Below are 12,609 nucleotides of genomic sequence, written 5' to 3'. Positions count from 1 at the left end.
TTTCTTTGCAGTTAGGTGATTAATGAATTGTGAGTGGGAGTCATATTGTCATTCTGGGGTGCAGTTTTTAAGAAGTGTATTAGCTATTCCAGTCTCTGATCTCCTGTCTGCTGGCTGAACACAGAGGACTCTACTGTCCCAGCAGAGCACTGAGAATATGATGGAAAGATAGAGATCATGGGTCCCCAAATCTCATGTGGGACCAACCTGCCACCAATCTGTTTTGGACTTCAGGGGAACAGGTTATTTATGCTTATTGTGTTGAACACATTATATATTTTGGGGTTTGTTCATTATAGTAGTTAGAGTTACCTTTATTAGTCACTCTAATTTGCATAAATCACTGAGATATTTTGGGATACTTTTTAATTGGTATCGGCATAAACATTGCAGTCCCTCCGAGTAATCTATTAAATGATTACATAGGGCAGATGAGTAAAAGAGAAAAGGTAAATGTGATAACCTGATGAATGTGGTTGGAGAGTCTTTGAGAGGTGGAGCATTTAACCTGTTGGGAAACTTCTAATTGTCCTTCATTTCAAAATATCAACTTTTTGTGAATAACTGACTTGAAGCTCAGAAATCAGACAGTGAGAAACAGTTAAATGCTCCATGTGGCTACCCTGTGCCCCATTTCCCTTTAATTCCTTTCTTGCTGCTCAGGCCTGGAACAAGATGGCTATTCTTTGGAGAGTGAAAAGCAAGTGAAAGTCCTGTAATGTTTCTGTTTGATGTTTTTGGCAGTGATGATGAAAATTCTAGACTGAAATGATATTGTATGAAGTCTGGACCAATTGCCTTGTTAAAGTCGAATGGATTTCCTCTCTTTTAGCTGTCTGGATCAATTCTTGGAGGAGTTAGTCAGAGAATTTGCTTTCTCAGTTGAAGCAACATATTGTACTGATAACACGTGAAAGTACAGTCTGATTGGACTCCCCAGGCCTTTCCAACTCACTGCTCATGTGAGCATTAGGAGGGCTTTTGCAAAATAAATAGAGCTTGCTGGGGTCTGTTAAGAAGGGTTCCAGATTCCATTGACCAAAAGTGGAATGTTTAATACTCCACAGTTAAAAAAGAAAAAAAAAAAAAAAAAAGAACCATGGAATTCTGAGTCCCACCTGTTAAATTATTTGTCCTTCTAATAGAAGCAGGAATGAAAGGCGTATGTTCAACATCATTTTGGACCCATTTTCTGTGGCGGGAAACCAAGGTAAACACATTTTTCCTGATGTAATTGTTGATATTAGTTCAGCTCATATGATGCAGGCTGTGTGAACCATTTCACTTGGACCTATCCTCGGCTGGAGTTGGACAATGCTAGTGGGAAAGCTTGGAGCCCACAGAGCCAGCAGTCTGGGGGCCCCAGAACTCTTAGGGAGCACCCGGGCTCTAACATTGCTGCTGTAAATGTATCCTTTGGGTTCCTGGCCTCTGGTCTCATTTCTTTGCATGTATGCTTGGGAACGTTCACCTCATCTCCTCATTTGGGTTTGTTCTCATTTCTTAATTTCTTATTTGGTTTGTACCAGAGAATTATCATTCCCCTTTTCTAATTTTTCATATATGTGTATATACATATGTATATATGTATTTTCATACATATACATATATATGTATATATACATATATACACATATATGTATATATACATATATGTATTATATGTATATATGTATTTTATTATATGTATATGTATTATATGTATATATGTATTTTCATACATATACATATATATGTATATATACATATATACACATATATGTATATATACATATATATGTATTTTCATATATGTGTATATATGTGTATGTATATACACATATATGAAAATACTATTATACATATTATAAATACTGGAGTTTCTTTTTCTTTAAATTCTCTCTTTTTATGTGTGGTTCTCTCTCTTCTCTCTGCCCCTCACCCTTGGCCAATCCCTGCCCTCATCTATGTTAACAACCCAGCACACTCCTGTTTCTGCACACTCCTGTATTTATGTGCAAACACAAATGTTCATATATATTTTCATTTTTTTGTGTCATTTTAAACAGTAGTTCCCAGGGGAGCATAGGGGTTTTGTTCTTAGGCTAACCTCCCCAAACACATTTAGCCCACAATACAGTTGTTTCTTCATTTGTTTTTCCCACTAATATCTGCTTTGGGTAACTTCGTGTCAGGCCCTGTGCTCGGGATTATGGGCACCAAGATGAACTGAATACAGACTCAGATCTCAGGAAGTTACAAGAGTGTATGCTTAGTGCAATGAGAGACAAGGGGCATCTAGACCAGGCTGCAAGGTGTAGACCCAGTTAATACCACTGGGCTCATTGCTTCTCTGGAAAAACATGTTCCAAGTCCCATTTTGGGATTATTTAAAACCCACATGTCTACCCCAGGCTCAGGATCGGCAGGGGCTTTGGCATGGAGGCAGGAGGAGTGGGACCACTGCAGGGATGGGGGGCCCTGCCCAAGGGGTCCTGGACAACTGTGTGGTAAAGAGGTCAGATGGGTGACACTTCTGGATATGCATTGTTCACAAGTCTGTCTTTGTAAATGAGGCACCAGGAATGAGGATGCCTGTCTTGTATTGCTTACATAGTTATTTCCCATGTGAGACCTGGCCTTCAAGACTGTACATGCAGGGAGGGCAGACTGGTCTCTCAGGTGCCTTGTGCTCTTCCTGTGGCACAGAACACAATGCTGATCATTAATTTAAATGCAGTGCTGGTGACCGAAAGAATAAAAATAATATAGTGACTGAACATTTGTACATGAAGCTACATCTCCAATGAACTTTTTAATATGTTTTAACATCCTGGTTTCTGATAACAGAAATGCCTATATTTGTGCAGGACTTACAGTTCACAAAACATTGTCCCATACTTCATTGGGTCTTTACAATGAACTTCGGGGGCAGACATCTTTGTTAGTATCACAGTTTTGCATTAGTGCAGACATACCTGAAATTTAATTTTTTTAAGTTTACTTATTTTTGAGAGAGAGCTAGTGGGAGAGGGGCAGAGAAAGAGAGGGAGAAAGAATCCCAAGCAGGCTCTGCACCATCAGCATGGAACCTGATGCGAGGCTTGAACTTACGAACCATGAGATCATGACCTGAGCCAAAATCAAGAATCAGATGCTCAACCAACTGAGCCATCCAGGTGCGGCTCCCCACCCCGTTTTTTTATTTTGAAATTTAGGTTTTTAATTCTCCAGGAGAGCAGAGCTGTCATTGGGAAGACCCAGGAGTCAAGCTGTGACTTGCAAACTTACACAGGAGAGACCCAGAGAATAAGGTGGCTCTCACGGCCCTGAATTGGTGCAGGGCTCTTTAAACTTGTAGCAAGTAAGCCTGCGTTCTTAGGGGAGCTAGCCTTCACTGCAGTTTGAGTCCACAGTCACAACTGTGGGTGATGAAGAGCACCCACTGGGGCTCCAGAAGGGCTGAGAAGCAACTACCAAAAATACCACTGTTAGCAAAGCCATCTGTTGGGTTAAATATTGCCTGCTTTGGTCTTCTGTTTAAACCAGACATGCCTGTAGGAGAGGAAGACGTAAGTTTGAAGCCACCAATTAATATCACTGCAGTGTCAGTTGGGTTATCAATTGCTCAGGTTATGAATTATTTGAGTTACCAATTATTGGGAAAGAACTCTAAGGTGAAGTAAATTTGCCTTGTTTGTTCATTTTAGGAAAACTTTGGAGCTTATATGTGATTCAAGGGAGTAGACCAGAGGGCCACACTGGGGTGGGGGGGTAGGACAGGGGGTGCTGGGGAGAACACAGAGATCCTCAGGTTGCTTCTAGATCCTTGTGCTCCTGGCCAGAAGACTTTGACTTCTATCTAGTCATGGACAACTGCTCCTCCAGGCATCTCTTAGACATTACATTTCTGAGGCTGTGCTGGGAGCAAATGAGGCAGAATAAGGGCTTCCTTCCTGATGACCTTCCTAAGTCAGAGGGGTGTATCAGGCAGGCAGGAGAGAGCAGGCAGCCAAGGCATGTTTTGGGAGAGAAGGAAGCTGGTCTGTGTGATGCGTGATTACTTTGGGGGAAGCAGTCACAGGGCTCTTGATTTTAGAAATAGGACAGCCTCCTGTGCTGAAATGATGGACTCTGGGCATGGCAGGGTCAGCCCAGAGCCAGCGTGGGGGGCATATGTACCAGGTCAGGGGGTTAGCAGTGATCCTCAGCCCACTATGGACCCTACAGATACTCACAGCCTTTTTTTTTATGACTTGCATGAGAAACAGTCATCAGTGCAGAAGTTCAAAGCCATGATTCCCGTGCGTTCCTTAACATGATACAGGTGGGCTTTCATTGGAAACACCTTCTGCTCCCCCAGCTCAGTTCTCTTGAAAACAAACATCGGTGCCCTTTGCCCAAGTCGGAAGAGATGGCTGTGAAATCCCCGTGAACTTCCCGTGCATGCCACCTCTTCAATCAGGTCCTTCTGTAGGGGTGAGGACCTGCACATCCATCCATCCTAGAGCTCACCACGGGCAGCGTGGCAGAGTCCCGCAAACAGCATGCTTGCACATGGCTCCAGACGTAGCCACGCTGGTGTGGGGTAAGGGGTCAGGGTCCCTCAGCTCAGGCCAAAGTGCAGCTACAACTGGGAGGTCTCCTGTCTTTGCTCAGAAAACACTCTTTGCAATCCAGGCTTTGAATTATTCCCTCCTTCCCTTTCATATTAAAACTGCTGTTCAGATGTGAGGGCTCAGCATAGAGCCTTGAAGCAATGAAAGAAACAAATCTGGAGCCTGACTCCTCACATATGAAAGCTAGGTCATTTGACTTTGTGCAAGTCGCTAAGCTGTTCTGCATTTTGGCTTCGTCCTCAGTGAAATGCAGGTCATAGTAGTGCTTACCTTCCAGGGCTCTTTTGAGGACTAAATAAATTGATGCGTATAAAGGACTAAGAATGATCTCTGGCACTGATTAAACACTCAATGTTAGCTATTATTGTTAATAATACAAATAATCAAACTGGATTTTTAATAGGCTTTATTTTTTTAAGTTTATTTATTTTGAGGAGAGAGAGAGAAGAGAGAGAGGAGAGAGAGAGAGAGAGAGAGAGAGAGAGAGAGAGAGGCAGAGAGAAAGAGAATCCCAACCAGGCCCCATGCTGTCAGCACAGAGCCCAATGCCAGGCTTGAACTCATGAACTGTGAGATGATGACCTGAGCCAAAATCAAGAGTCCTCCGCTTAACTGACTGACTTAAATAAAAGCCCCTAGGCTTTATTTTTTTAGAGAAGTTTTAAGTTCACAGAAAAATTGAGGGGCAGGTACAGAGAGTTCCCATTCATGCATGCTCCCATCGTGCACAGTCTCCATTTTTGACATCCTGAACACAGGGGTACTTCTGCTATAATTAATGAGCCCACATTGACAGGCCATTATTACCTGAAGTGAAGATTTTACATTAAGGTTCACTCTTGGCATTGTGCATTCTATGGATTTGGACAAATGTATAATGACATATATTTATCATTATAGAATCATACAGAGTAGTTTTACTGCCCTATAAATCCTCTATGCTCCACCTATTCATCCATCCTTCCCCCAACCCCTAGGAACCATCTATCCTTCTGTTTATCCATAGTTTTCTGCCTTTTCCAGAATGCCATGCAGTTAGAATCATACAGTATGTAGCCTTTTCATATTGGCTTTTTTTTCACTTAGTAAATCCATTTAAGTTTCCTTCACGTCTTTTCATGGCTTGATAGCTCATTTCTTTTTATTGCTGACTGGTATCCCATTGTCTGGTTGTACCATAGAATATTTATCTACTCCCCTACTGAAGGACATCTTGGTTTCCTCCAAGTTTTGGCAATTATGAATAAAGCTGCTATACATATCTGTGTGCAGGTTTTTGTATAAAAGCCTTCCTTTTTATTACATTAAACATATATGGAATTAACCTGTGCCATCTCAGAGTGTATACTATATATACTTGGTATTCAACTCCTGACTCTTCCACAAATGTCTCATGTAGATTTCTGTGCTCAGGCTGGCGGTGATGTGATCTCTAGGATTCCCAGCTGTTGGCATGCCCTTCACTCAGAGGACACCTTGCCAATCATATCTCTCTCCTCTGCATTTGTGCCCTTAATGCCAACAGCTGGTTTGTTTGCTTGTTTGTTTGTTTGAGAGGGCACAAGTGAGCGAGGGACAGAGAGAGAAGTGGGGCTCATTTGGGGCTTGTGTTTTATCTAAAGCGGGGCTCGTGCTCCTGAAGTGGGGCTTGAGTTCACCTGATGTGGGACTCAAGCTTATGAACTGTGAGATCATGACCTGAGCCAAAGTTAGATGCTTAACGACTGAGCCACCCAGGTGCACCAACAGCTGGTTTAAAAGCTAGACATAACTTGTCCCTAAGTCTTTACTGAGGTTTCTCATACTTTTCCCCTAGCCTCAAGTTTTAGAAAAGACCAGCAAAACAAAACATCAGTTTTGTTTGCAATATAATGTTGCAGAGGAGTCACACAAGAGTTTCTGAAGCATAAAAGGAACATGCAATTGAAAAGGTGGTAGAATAGCTAAAGATATAAAGTAGGCAATGTTGATAGAAATTAAAAGGCCAAATTACTGAGTGAATAGAATTGCTAGAAATTTATGACAAAACCGGCATTTTAATCTTGACTATACACAGGTTTAAAGAATGTGGAGTGGTGATTACAAACACTCATTTTTGACAAATTTGCTTCAGATGACTCATTTCAAGAGGGAAGCTAAGCAAGAAGAACAGAAAAAAGTAGGACAAACTTGGAAAATACTTGGAAAGCAAAAGAAATAAAGGACAGACCTTATCACCCTAACCAAGCCTTTCGTAAGTTATATAATACTGAATTAAAAAGCTGAAATTTTGAGAAATTGCCCACGATTCACCAAAATTTCCAAGAAGAGAAAAATGAGTGATAATATTTTCATTTTCTACCAATTTTCCTAATGAAATACTTGTTTTAAATTAAATTATAGTTACTCAATGGAGTAACAATGACATTAGGCCTTCTGAGTGTCAGTCCTTGTGAAAATGGCAGTGATTCCTTGTGCTCATGTGTGATGTGAGGCCAGCCTTACTCATTAGACTCCTACCAGCTGTCTCCTTTCCTTGATTTGAACTTGGGCAAGTCTCTTCCCCTTTCTGAGGGGAAGGATTTGAGCCACATGTTGTGTGAAAACCCTTGTAATTCTTACCTTTTCTGACTTCAAACAATACCATGCATTATTAATCCACAAAACTCTCACCCAAGACATAACTTTGTTGGTCATGTTGTCTTTGCTCATTTCTTCAGTGAAGGATCATTTTCGTCATGAAACCACTAATGCCCAAGCCACCAAAAGTGACTGGATTCAGGGCAGGACTTCTGATTGTGAGCAAAAGAGGCGACCCTATAATTAAGGTACTAGAAATAACAGAAACTCTATCTCTGCACGAATCCTATAAACTCTAACTCCCATTACACACCATCAAGTTTGAGCTGCTTCATTCTCTTCCATGCCCAGCCTCCAGATTGCCATTTTCTGATTACCTACCTTCCAAGGCTGTCCTTAATATGTACTATAACCAATTTTTACCTACTAATGACAATTTACCAGTGTGTGTGTGTGTGTGTGTGTGTGTCCTACCATCTCTACATATCTTTTTTTATGCAGTGCTGAATTGTGTTTGTTCAGCTAGATCATCATTTCCATCTTGATGGTTTGACTTAGAAAAGCACAATATGCTTACTATCCATGGACTGACCCAATTTTTCCCTCTCTCACAATATGGGTACATGGATAACGATCGCTTAATTTTTTTTTCTTCTCTTAATGGTAGTATCTAGTGACATTTGCCTGTCATTTTATGTCACATGCCTGTGCCTGAGGAGAGGTGATGGGGAGCTGAGGACTGGCCATAGATGTGATCAGTGGGGCGCTCATTTTTGCAAAGAAGGCATTGCACTTGCTTCTCTTGTACTGCATATTGAGTTGCTGTTTACTATTTATTTTACAAAAATTACTAGACTAGAGATTATTATCCCTATTGAACAGATGAGAGAACAGAGGCCAAGAGGGTTAAATTAACACGTCAAGGTCTCGTCTGAGTATCTGTGTATGTAGGCATGAGCCCACACAGAATAATTTGTCCTGAAGCACCCCTTTCTCAAGGAAGCCCTTCCTAATGTGATATATCCTGAAGGGCAGACTCCAGGCTAAAGTAACTTGATAGTAGATGGCAGTCTTCCAAGCTGTTGCTGGTTTCCCCAGGTCTCAAATTCCTTACTTGTGTGAATATTAAGGCAAATTGAGTGGGATATTGCAACACTGGGTTATCACTCACATGGTAACTTGCATGGGAAAATGTCTCCCCTGCACAGATTAATTAAGAGCCAATCCTCTGGAATTCTGTGCTTCGGAGTGAATTACGGGTGGTTTCTGTGAAGTTAAAGGGACGGAGACTGTTTTTTTCGTTGCTAACTGGAAAGTGTAGAGGAGTGTAAGTGGGCAGTACAGCTGCATTTGTAAAAATGCAGGTTGTTTTTAATTAATGCCACATGACGCATCCAACCACAGCATTTTCCCCCGGTTCGATGATGTCTGTAGGCATTGTAGCCTAGAATTCTCCAAATTACTCCCATGTTGTGCTAGACTCAGCAATGATTGAGTATCATTTGCTAGGGGCAATTGGGATAATAGGAACCTCATCAGTCAGCTGAGGAGGTGTGGACAGCAGATTGGGGTAAAAAGGTGAAATCTGATCTGAGGCTGGTTCCGGAGCCAGTTATGTCCACCTGGCAATAACCAGGGAGTAAGAACTTACTCTTTGGAACTCAGCTAACTAGTTGTTATTGCTTGGTCAAAGGGAATTGCTTCTAAGTTCATAGGTCCAGGCAGTGCTGGAGCCTAGACACAAGAGCGCCCTTTACACAGGCAAGGAGCCCACAGGCACCATGAGGTTGCATCAGTTCTCCAAGGCATTATGACTCAAGATCTTGAACTTGTTGCCCTTGTTTCTAGGAGGACATCTCAGTCTCATGGTGATAGTTTGACATGAATTTAAAGTAGAAAATCATAGTTGATTTTGATATCATTCAGAGGAAGCCCACTTTGCATTGATCACTGAAAAGTAGGAGGTCAAAGGAAGAGGAAGAGTTGAGTAATCATTATACACAGTATAGCCTTACTGATTTGAGTCAGTGGGTAGGATTGGTCTGATTATAAAATATTTAATGAGAAGTGTATTTTAATAAAGTTAAGATGCATTCAGGGTTAGGTATGTATAATAAAAGTATATATATATATGTATATTTATATATATATAAAGGATACTAGGTGAGTATAAAAAAGTCATTCTCAATGCTTTAAAAAAAATTTTAAGTAGGTAAAACATATGCCATGCTAGTTGCTTTACATTATTAATTTATTTTTCAAGTAGCTATGGCAAAGATAAAATCTAGCCTGGCTTCTGCGCAAATTATCAGAGATTCCGATTAGGGGAATTTGGATCAGGTACAAAATGGTACATCAAGAAAGGAGGGTTTCGTTTGAGTGGGTCCAGACCTAGGGCTCTGGAATCAAGATAGGCTTATGAGATTTAATTTATAAATATTTAATGATATCTACTGTATGCTAAGCAGAGAGTAAGGCTATGAGGGGGATATGAATGAAGCAACAGAAACTCTGCCTCATAGAGAACATATGTAAGACATCTATGGTTAGTGTGCATAGTAACAATGGGAAATGAGGATGATTTGGTCAGCTTTGGATGATATACTGAGGGGGTAGTGAGGAGCCATAGAATGTTTTTGAGCAGGGGAATAACATGACCAGAGCTATGTTTTAAGAGCAGCCACATGTGGTAATTGAGGAGTTCAAGCACTGCTGCATAGTGTGAGTGAGGAGTGTGGTCCAAGAATTACAAACTATGACAGTTAATCAGATGAGAAGAAGAATCAAGATCTCAAAAGTATTCTCTGAGACTTCCAGCCTGGAAGATGTGGCATGATGTTAATAGGGTCCGTCTGGTGTGGGAGGACTAGAGTTTTGGACAATGGTTTTAGACATTCGATTGTGAATTCTTGTGGATTATGCACCTGGAGATGTTGAATTGATATCTGGTCTTGAGGTTAATGAAGCTGGATTTAAATTACAAAATTGAGAGTCACCTGCACAGAGGTAAGATCTGAATGTGGGGACTGGATAGAGGAAGAGATTATATAGAAGTGAAGAAATTAGGTCTAGATCTTGGGTAATGAATCCTGTGGTTAGGAAGCAGCACATGTGGTCTGTATATCCTCTGTGCCTCCAGCTCCAGGGAGGTGCCCTTGCTGAGGTGAGTGGGGATAAAGACGGGACAACTGTGTTTTCTTGTAAAGAATTACATCATTACACGATGCAGCCAATGAATAGATTTCTGCTATGCTGAGGATTATCTTTAAATTACAGTAGCAATGATCCTATTGGTCATTCTCTGTCTTAGCTTTCCTTTTCTTTGACTCTGTCATAAATGCACGTTTGGCTCCTGATTTACTGTTAGAAATTTCCTGTGTAGTTTGGGGTTGAGAGTTAGGGGGTCAGGTTTTGGGATTTAAAACCCAAACAAATGTTTCCCTGCCTTCCTACAGTACACTTAAATTAATTTAGGGGTCAGAGGATATCCTGTGAAAATATCAATAGCAACCTAGTCTTTTACTATGTGGACCCAAAGGGAAACACATTTGAACAGCATGAAGCTCATTCCAGAGGAGCCAAATAGCACTATTAAGAACATTAATGTACTCATCCCACAATTAATTTCTGAAGTAAATATTTGAAAAGATAAGCATGTCTAACTTTGCAGAAGAAGTTACAGAATATGAGATGCAGCCCAGTAAAATGAAGAACCCAGATCAAGTATTGAAAAAAAAAAGTTACAGAGAGGGAGGGAGGCAAACCATAAGGGACTCTTAAGGACTGAGAACAAACTGAGGGTACATGGGGGGTGGGGGAGAGGGGAAAGTGGGTGATGGGCAGGGAGAAGGGCACTTGTTGGGATGAGCATTGGGTGTTGTATGGAAACCAACTTGGCAATAAATTCTATTAAAAAATAAAAAAAATGAAATAAAATTCATTATCCAGCAAAAAAAAAAAAAAAAAAAAATCAACAAAATAAACTTTTACCGACAGCCAATCTAATTCAACTAATGTTTACCAAGTACCTATTAAGGGAAAGCATAAAGCATGATCAGGATGTGTATCAGTATTCTAAAAAGTCAGACATGATTTCTATTTTCAAGGAAAGTAGACACCAGTGTGTGAGCTTATATATAAAAATAACAACAGCAATGATAACAATAAACTGACTATAATGCAAAGTAACATGAAATCTGTGATGAGCTGAGATTAATAAGCATTGAATATGAGGAGGTGGTTCAATTAATTCTGACTAGAGGATCAGGAAATTTTCTCAGAAAATGTTGCATTTGAACTACAACTTTGAGGATAATTGTGAGCGTGGTAGTGGGTGGTTGTGGTGGTGATGATGATGGTGATGAAGCAAAAGGGGAAAGGGGAAGGAGAAGGAAGGGGAGGAGGAGGAGGAGGAGGAGGGAGGGGGGTGGAGGGGAAGGGGAGGAGGAGGGGGAGGGGGACAGGAATGGGAAAGAGAGGGAGAATGAGAAGAAGAAGAAGAAGAGGTAGAGGAGGAAGGAGAAGAAGGAGGGGGGAGGAAAAAGAGTGGGAGGAGAAGGAGGGTGAGGGGGAGGAGGAGGAGAGGGAGAAGAGGAGAAAGAGGAGGAGGAAGAGAGAGAAGGTGCCAATCATTGAATACCTATGATTTGCCCAGCTCTGTATTATTTGCTAAACAGATTGTATGTTAGTGTCTTGATAGGTAAAGCAGAAGGGGAGGATTTCAGATGATACAGGAGCAAGAGAAGAAACATTTTGTGTGTTGGCGTGTGTAGAATAGAAAAGCATTGTTGTGTTCAAGGTCCAGGGTACATGGAGTGTTGTAATATGAGATAGGACTGGGGAGGAATAGGGACCAGACTATTAAAGAGATCCAAATACCCTATGAATTACATGAGTAATACCTAGAGCTCTCTGGATACTTTTGTGGGAAGCTGATCCCATTAGGCGTTCCAGGACTGGCTTCTGGTGTATGCATCTGTCTTCCAAATCCCTGGAAGATGCTCTCTGGAATTTTACGTGAGGTTTATGAAGGAGAAACCTTGAACCTGGTCATTTGATGGCCCCAGGAAAGATGGACTTGGTGAGGGCCTAGCAGCCGTCGTTAACAAAGGATGGCCAGTACATCATGGACATTGCAAGAAGTGGGTGATGTTTTCTCAGAAGATGTGGTATTCTTTTCCACTTTAGTGCACAGGCTTCCTAAAGCATTTGGGATTTCTCTATTTTTAAATAAGAATTCCACATATGCCTGAAGTAACTTACAGGCACCTCAATGTTATGTTAACAAAGAATACCTTTTATTATTAAAAAAATGACTAACTTGCAGTCTATAACAGTGAAAAAGCAAGGTGTCTTTATGGGGAAAAATTCAGAGAATTCTGATAGCTCTGAAAGAGGCAGAGAAACAGAAAAATAATGACCTCAGGGAAGCATATTATATTTTTTAAACAAG

At 41.0% G+C, this 12,609-nt stretch overlaps 1 long non-coding RNA gene across 2 annotated transcripts in view; it reads left to right on the top strand.

The window, feature by feature from the left end:
* LOC132689445 (uncharacterized) overlaps positions 1–12,609 on the top strand; it is a 102,685-nt gene that overhangs the window by 69,928 nt on the left and 20,148 nt on the right. The window contains exon 5 of one of the 2 annotated variants that reach the window (XR_009615014.2): positions 1,146–1,340. The exons of the other annotated variant lie outside the window; for it this stretch is intronic. This is a non-coding gene — a long non-coding RNA (uncharacterized LOC132689445). Of the gene's footprint in view, positions 1–1,145; positions 1,341–12,609 lie in introns of those variants that run through there. 2 annotated transcript variants of the gene reach the window in all.

The sequence above is a fragment of the Panthera onca genome, chromosome A3, assembly GCF_046562875.1.
Source record: "Panthera onca isolate mPanOnc1 chromosome A3, mPanOnc1 haplotype 2, whole genome shotgun sequence".
In the NCBI taxonomy this organism is placed as follows: Eukaryota; Metazoa; Chordata; class Mammalia; order Carnivora; family Felidae; genus Panthera; species Panthera onca.
This window is presented reverse-complemented; position numbering and strand designations above follow the sequence as displayed.